This window comes from Pipistrellus hanaki (genome assembly GCF_964339955.1).
Source record: "Pipistrellus hanaki genome assembly, chromosome: 2".
NCBI lineage: Eukaryota > Metazoa > Chordata > Mammalia > Chiroptera > Vespertilionidae > Pipistrellus > Pipistrellus hanaki.
This window is the reverse complement of record NC_140504.1, coordinates 142,815,020-142,822,665: the sequence shown is the minus strand read 5'-3', so window position 1 is coordinate 142,822,665 and position 7,646 is coordinate 142,815,020. Positions and strand designations below refer to the sequence as shown.

At 37.8% G+C, this 7,646-nt stretch overlaps 1 pseudogene across 1 annotated transcript; it reads right to left on the bottom strand.

The window, feature by feature from the left end:
* Positions 1 to 3,887: 3,887 nt before the first annotated feature.
* Positions 3,888 to 5,821, bottom strand: LOC311615699 (small ribosomal subunit protein uS2-like; annotated as a pseudogene). Its single transcript has 3 exons — positions 5,719 to 5,821; positions 4,590 to 5,023; positions 3,888 to 4,192 (listed from the first exon to the last, which is right to left on the bottom strand). The product of its transcript is annotated as a small ribosomal subunit protein uS2-like (transcript).
* Positions 5,822 to 7,646: the final 1,825 nt, after the last annotated feature.

The following is a 7,646-nucleotide window of genomic DNA, read 5'->3' as shown; positions in this document are numbered from 1 at the left end:
TTAGTGGACAATGATTTTAAAACATATAACTGTATTCCACAAATTCAAAAATTAAAATAAATATATAAAAATGTTAACGGTAAAATAAAACTTTTAGAACCCTTTATGTTTGAGATGAAAATTACACTGTATGGGTTTAATGGTAGTTTGCAGAACAAAATAGAAATGATTTGAAAACGTAACAATAAAAATGATAAACAGATGTAATGCCCTAATCAATAAAGAAATTTTTTTAAAATGATAAAAAATGAAACAGAAAATGAAAAAAATTAACAAGGCTTCAGTCAAATCTGGGATAACTGCAAGTGATCAACTGCATCTACTAAAGTCCCCAAAGTACGTGAGAGGCAAAATATATTTGAAGAAATAATGGCTACAAAAAAAAAAAATCTCCCGATTGGAGAAAAATTAAAATTATAAGCTCACAGATCTAAGAGGCTCAAATAGACCCAAGCACAAAGCTTGGGGGGGGAGAACCACACACAAAAAAAACAAAACAAAAGGCAAACTTACATCAAATCACACCATAAACAAATTACTTAAAATCTGTAATAAAAAAGGAAATCATAAAGTCATAGGAGGGAAAAATATATTACTTACAGAGAAACAAAGGTAAAGATGTCAGCAGGTTCTTGTTAGAAATAATGCAAGCTGCCGAAACCAGTTTGGCTCAGTGGATAGAGCATCAGTCTGTGGACTGAAAGGTCCTGGGTTCCATTCCGGTCAAGGGCATGTACATTGGTTGCGGGCACATCCCTGGTGGGGGTGTGCAGGAGGCAGCTGGTTGATGTTTCTCTCTCATCGATGTTTCTAGCTCTCTATCCCTCTCCTTTCCTCTCTGTAAAAAATCAATAATATATATATATATATATATATATATATATATATATATATATATAAATAATGCAAGCTAAAAGACAGTGGAACAACATCTTTATTGTTGTTTTTTAAACTTAACTTAGAGAATTCTTTATTTAGCAAATATATCTTTCAAAGAATGAAGATATAGGCTTTTTTAGACATATAAAAGTTGAAAAAATGATCATCAACAGATATGCACTATAATACTATATTTGACTATACAACGGAATAGTTTTAATTAACCTTGATGATGTATATGTAAACACTTCAGAATTCCAGAGTTAGCAGTTGAGAACTGTCAGAGGAATGGATATGGCCTTGAGATGGTATTTTTCAATATGCAGAGTCAAAACATACTATCTATAGCTTAAGAGGAAATAAATGTGGGCTTATGTTATTTATAACTTAAAAGAAAATTAATTTAATTAGTTTCAGCTGAAGTTAAAATGGAGGCATACTATACTAGGACAAGAAAGGAAAGGGAAAGTGAACATAAGCAAAATTCATTGCAAGAAATAGATGACTCTATCACTGGTTTACAATTGATAATCTGAAAAGAGCTATAGAAATATTATTTTAATTGTTTCACCAATAGAGTAATAATAGGGAAAAATACATTGGTTGGGGAATACAAATTGTGGGATCATTTTTTGTACTGGTGATTTTTGCTTTACACAATAGTAGAATTCTAAAAATGAGCATGAAAGCTGAAATCATGTGAATCTATTTAAATAATAGTAAAATTACAATTTTTCCATAATATTTAAAATCTTTGGTCACACATTAAAACTCTCTCCTTTTCAGTTATCAATGGAAGGGAAAATGAAAAATATAGTAAAACATGCTTATTTAATACTGTAAATTAATATATCAGAAACATTATGGTTTACATTGTTTTATCTTTGTTAAAAAATGTTATCAAAAAAGTTATGGCACATGGTTTGCCTTCTCATCATGTAATTTATAAAGCAAGCACTTTTTTTATGTCTTGACAAATTATCATACCTCTGTCTAAGTTTGTATTAGTTCCGAACACTTTATCTGATGTGCTTTTCAATGTCATGAAATATCTTCAAGAGTTTTTTAATGTGAAGATTTTTTGCTCAAGTCACTTACTCTGGGGCATCTTTGTCTTTCCTGTCAAAATCATTTTTCCCACTTATGTCAATAAATTCACCTTTGCTAAGTTCCCATGGCTGCATATCCTGAGTCTCTGAAATGGCAACGCTGTCAAATATGATCAGCTATTTCTTCTATAACTCCACTTACATTCAATTCTAATTTCACTGTCAGCATTATCACTCTTTGGAACTTTGCTGCATGTTCATCTTTGTTGCCAATTGCCCCTTTCAATTACTCATATTTGTGTACTGTCACGTGGGTTTTATCACTGGGAGACAAAGAAGCCACATATGGAGAGGCTTTGCTGTATATAAGTGAACTGCATAACAGATGAAAGAAGTGGTGTGAATGCTTGCTGATTATAATGTGCATCTGATATTTCTTCTTTTGTTAATCCTCACCTAAGGATTTTTTTTCATTGATTTTTAAAGAGAGTGAAGGGAGAGAGACGAAGATAGAGAAACATTCATGTGAGAAAGAAACATCGGTTGGTTTCCTCCTGCACTGGGATCAAGCCTCAACTGAGGTAGGTGCCCTTGACCATAATCGAACCCATCAGTCCACGGGCCAATGCTCTATTCACTAGCGAGGGAGCATCTGTTATTTCTGTAGCAATTTGTGGACTGAAGAGTCAGCAGGCTGTCTTGTACCATATGAAATACTCATAGTTAATATAGTTTGGTACCTGAATTTTGAACCATGTTGTTGAGGAACTGACTTTCAGTAAATGCAGTCATTGATATTTGTTTATTATTGAACTGTGCAAACCCAGAGCTACCTGTGATGTTTCTTCAGTTGTACTACTATGTTTATTCATTTATTTTCACATATTATTATTTTTTGTTCTTTCAGTTTTATTGAGATATATTTAATATACAGCACTGAATACATTTAGAGTGTACAATATAATGCTTTTTTCCCCTCACCACTTTTAGAAACTGTTTCTTTTCCATCAACCTTATTTCTGTTCTGTTAAGAATTTGTAGAACAGCCGAAACCGGTTTGGCTCAGTGGTAAAGCATCGGTCTGCGGACTGAAAGGTCCCGGGTTCGATTCTGGTCAAGGGCATGTACGTTGGCTGCAGGCACATCCCTGGTAGGGGATGTGCAGGAGGTGGCTGGTTGATGTTTCTCTCTCATCGACGTTTCTGGCTCTCTATCTCTCTGCTTTCCTCTCTAAAAAATTGTGAAAGAAAAAAGCCACATGCTAACCTGACAAGCTCAGGGAAGGCCTGCGTGGCAGTCTTGCAAACCCAGAGACCTAAGATAACCACAAAAGATGGTTTGAAAATTAAATATCTAACAGGTTATAGTAGGTAGTCATGTCCCAGATATTCTCCCAGACAAAGATCAACTTTGATCTTTTTACTGAGCCCATTAGCATTTTTGCCTCTAAGATAACATATCTGTGAGATGTCTGGGTAACTTGTAACTTCCCTTTTTCAGGAGCCCCTGGGGAACAACCAAATGCTGTGGGCGCCAGGACAGAGGCCTCAAATTCCTTCTTTATCATGTTAATTGTCCCCCCCCCCCCCCCCCCCCGCACTCACCTGAATACACGTCCATCATTTTACTTTTTATCCAATCCCAGGACTTTCCCACCGCTTTGCTTTCTCCCGCCTCCTTACTCCATCGCCAATGAATTTCATGTAACCCACCTATGTCCCTCCTTTGATTTCGGTGTATAAATAGAGAAATGTAACCCGCCATTCTTCGGAGCATTAGTATCTCAATCCCTTGAGTTTCTGCTTCCCGGCAATTGTCGACAGTTTTGGCTCAAATAAACTCATAAAAAAATTCTTTACAGGTTTCAATGGTTTTTTCGTTAACAAAATCAATAAAAAATATATTAAAAAAAAAAAAAAAGAATTTGTAGAACAGCTTAGGACCACTCAGCGGTTGTTCCTACTCATTCAGTGGGGGCTGAGACCAGTCTTCAGTGGGAGGCTGAGCACTCCAGTCTTCTGTAGGAAACTGCTGCATGGGCACAGAGGGCACCTGAGCCTTCAGACCTGTCTGTGACCCCAGACTGAGCAGCAGTGAACTCAAGAGCTGGAGCAGCCCATTCACCCTGAAATTCCTCCTTGGTCACAGCCTTTTCAGCAGTGGCCTGCTCTTCCTTTTCAATCTCTTCAGGGTCCCTGTGGGAGATCAGACATGACTTCCCACGGATGTTCACAGGAGATGGTGCCACGCATGTGCAGTTGTGGGATCTCTTAACACGACCCACGTGGTTCAGGATTCCTCTTCAGGGTTCCGTGTTTCTTGAGAAGGCCACACACAAATGAAGAGACTGGAAAAAAGTTAATTTGGGGAAAAGGGGGCCAGGCTGGAGTCCAACTCTAGGGGGAGGACTACCCCATTCTCTTTTGCCATTCCTTTTATTGAGATGCTGAGACAAAGATATCCCTTAGGCAGAAAATTCCAACAACAGAAAATCAACAAGAATTTAGATATGATTAACAAATGAAAAGTTGCCTCAACTACCACTATCTCAACTAAACAATGAGTTAATAGCTCTGACCATTCAGAGCCATCAAGGTTGGCCAGCTCCCTTTACATTTTACTACCAGTGACAATGTGTGGTTTCAGGCATGCAGTACTTACCCTGTCCAGCATCCACCACATCAGCCCCACTGAGTGAGCCCCCTTGCTGGAAGGGATGGCAACGTCTACATAGCCCAAGGGAGAGTCTGTGTTACAGGGAGCCAGGTTAACATAAGAGGCCTCTGTGAGAGGCTGGTGCTCAGCCCTGGGGTCAGTAACCACTAGAGGTCTTGGCTCTCTGAAGGCTGCCTGGATCTGGTTGGTGAAGGTCAAGCAAGTAGTGAAGCGGCAGCAGCAGGAGTGGCTCCAGTGGCAGCAGCACAGCTTGCTGGCTGGTGTTTCTGGACCATGTGACACCGACATCAGCTGGGTGTTCAGTGCAACAATGGCAAGAGCGGCCCACAGGAACTTCTCCCAGTTGCTCCTCAGCTTCCTTTTGAAGATGCGCTGCTCCGTTTGGAAGTCAAGGTTGGTGCCACCCACGTGGGTTCCTGCTGCAGGAATTTGAGGACTCTTCCTCCCTCATTACAGGACATCAAGGGCTCTGGGTTTTGTGAAAGGCTTCCCTGTAAGTTACATGGAAACCGAGAATAACAGCATATGGAGCCCTCCCAGGGTGCCATGGAGAGCCAGCATAATGCCTTGACTTATGTATGCTGTGATATGCTTACCACAATACATTCAGTTAACATCTATATGTTCAGTGTCTTTAGGTTTCATGGGGGCAAAGACTATCCCTGTTTTACTCACTGATGTTTACTCAGAAACACATATTGTAGAATCTCAGCAAATAGCTGAGAATTAATAGGAAAAATTTTTGACTAAACTATTGACCTATATAAATATTTTGGAGGCATTTACAGTGGTTAACAGTGTGATTCCCACAGACAAATTAATATAATCAAATAAAATTCTGGATGAAAATCTCAGCTCTGTCACTTACATAGCTGTATAATCTTGGAAAAGTCGCTTAACTCCCCTGTGCCTCAGTATTCTCCTTTATAGAAAGTACATAATAATAGTACCTATTTCATAAGATATTATGAATATTAAATGAGTTAATATACACAAAACAATTTGACAATGCTAAAATAGTAACCACTGTACAAACGGTAGTTATTATATTGGAGACTAGAGACCCAGTGCACGACATTCCTGCATTGAGGATAAGGGGATCCTTCAGCCTAACCTGTGCCTTCTCGCAGTCTGGGGCTCCTCGGGGTATGTCCTCCAGAGGGGTCCTTAGCGCTGGCGAAGGCAGGTGAAGCTCCCGCCACTGCCGCTGCACTCATTAGCTGTGAGCCAGCTTCTGGTTGAGAGACATTCCCGCTGTGGGAGCGCACCGACCACCAGGGGGCAACTTCTGCATTGTGTCTTTCTCCTGGTGGTCATTCCACCACTTTGGCGATTCGAATATTAGTCTTTTATTATACAGGATTAGATTTTTGGAGCAACAGTAAAATATATTACTGCCAATAAATAGTCACTATTTTCATATGCAAAATCACTACTGGAAAATGATGAAAATACTAAGGAAAATTCAGATAGTATTCCTGAAATTGTGTGTGTGTGTGTGTGAAGTGGAAACTAGAGATATTGTTGAATATGGTTATATTTTAAATGCTTTCCTATAAACTGGAACCTGACCATTGAACTTAATAACTAGCATGCTTGTATCTTTTTAATAAACATTTTTATGGAAAAGTGTAATATACTTCTTTCTTTGGTGATAGAAGGTAATTTCCAGAGCTTCTTGTAGAATAGCTGAATTCAAAAGTAGCAGTGAGTGTGTTTTCTTTTTTTCTGAAGAGAAACAAATGTCAAGCTTCTGTTTTAATTAAGCAATTAACTAAAATGTTATATAAGGGGGGAAAACAAGAAAAATAGTTCAGTTGTGTGATTTAATTTTAATTGAATGAAATAATTTAGTGAAGACTAGCTGCTGTTTCATGAGTCTTTTCACAGAGCAGAGAATAGTTTCTGACAGCAGAGATGGCTGATAGCATTGAATTTAATTCTATTTAATTAGCAATGCCCAACCTTTCTCAACAGAAAAGCAATACTCTTATTAAATAATACCAAAAGTGCAATGGGTTCTGGCCCAAAGTAATGAACATGTGACCTCTACAAATAAACATTTCTCAAGAGTGGATTCTGCATGCATCCAAACGGTATGTTCAAATTTTAAAAAGTAATTATATCACTTCCAGTTACTCAAGGACTACAAAAGCAGAATAGATTTTCCCCTCTATCTCCAGATGAAATATGCTTTTTTTTTTTTTTACTAAATTCAAACAGATTTTACCATTTAGCCATACTATGACCATAACCAGCTCCCTGTTTATTATTTGTACTTTTAAGTAAACATTTTTATTGAAATATAATTTAAAGATTAAACATGTACAGATGACTGGATTTTCAGAGTTATCACACAATCAGTGTCAAGATCAAGAAATAAAATGACATTTTTGCAATGGCAACTGCTATTTTGACTTCTAACACCGGATATTACTTTTGCTGTTTTTTAATTTATGTGAATGGGACCATACGGTGTCTACTCTTTTGGGCCTGCTTTCTTTTGCCCAAAATCTTGATCTCCCACATTATTGAATGCATTCAAAATTATTGATTGCTATCTTCTATTGTTTTTACATACTACAATAGTCCATTTTAATATTGATGGATATTTTGATGATTTCCAGTTTTGTGAACTATTTGGAATAGTGCTTCTATACACATTCTTGTGCAAATCATTTTGGAACAAATAAATGGATTTCTGCTGGGTATATGCTTAAGAGTAGAACCATTAGCCATGGACATATCCAGGAGTAGTTGATACTTCCAGAGAGTTTTCCAATGCCATTATAATAACTTACATTGCATGCAAGCTTGGTTGTTCCACATTCTAGTCAACACTGAGAATGCATGCCTTTCATATTGGGCCTTCTGCTAGGTGTGGGCTTCCTTCTCTGATCCCAAAGGATAGAGTCTTACTCTTGAGGGAAAATTGCTAAGCACAGAGTTCAAATACAGTATGGAAAGAAATTTTGGAGTAATAAAAAACTTTTAGATAACTGAAGAGTGGGGAGCTGTTAGTAGTCCTGAAGAGACTGAGCT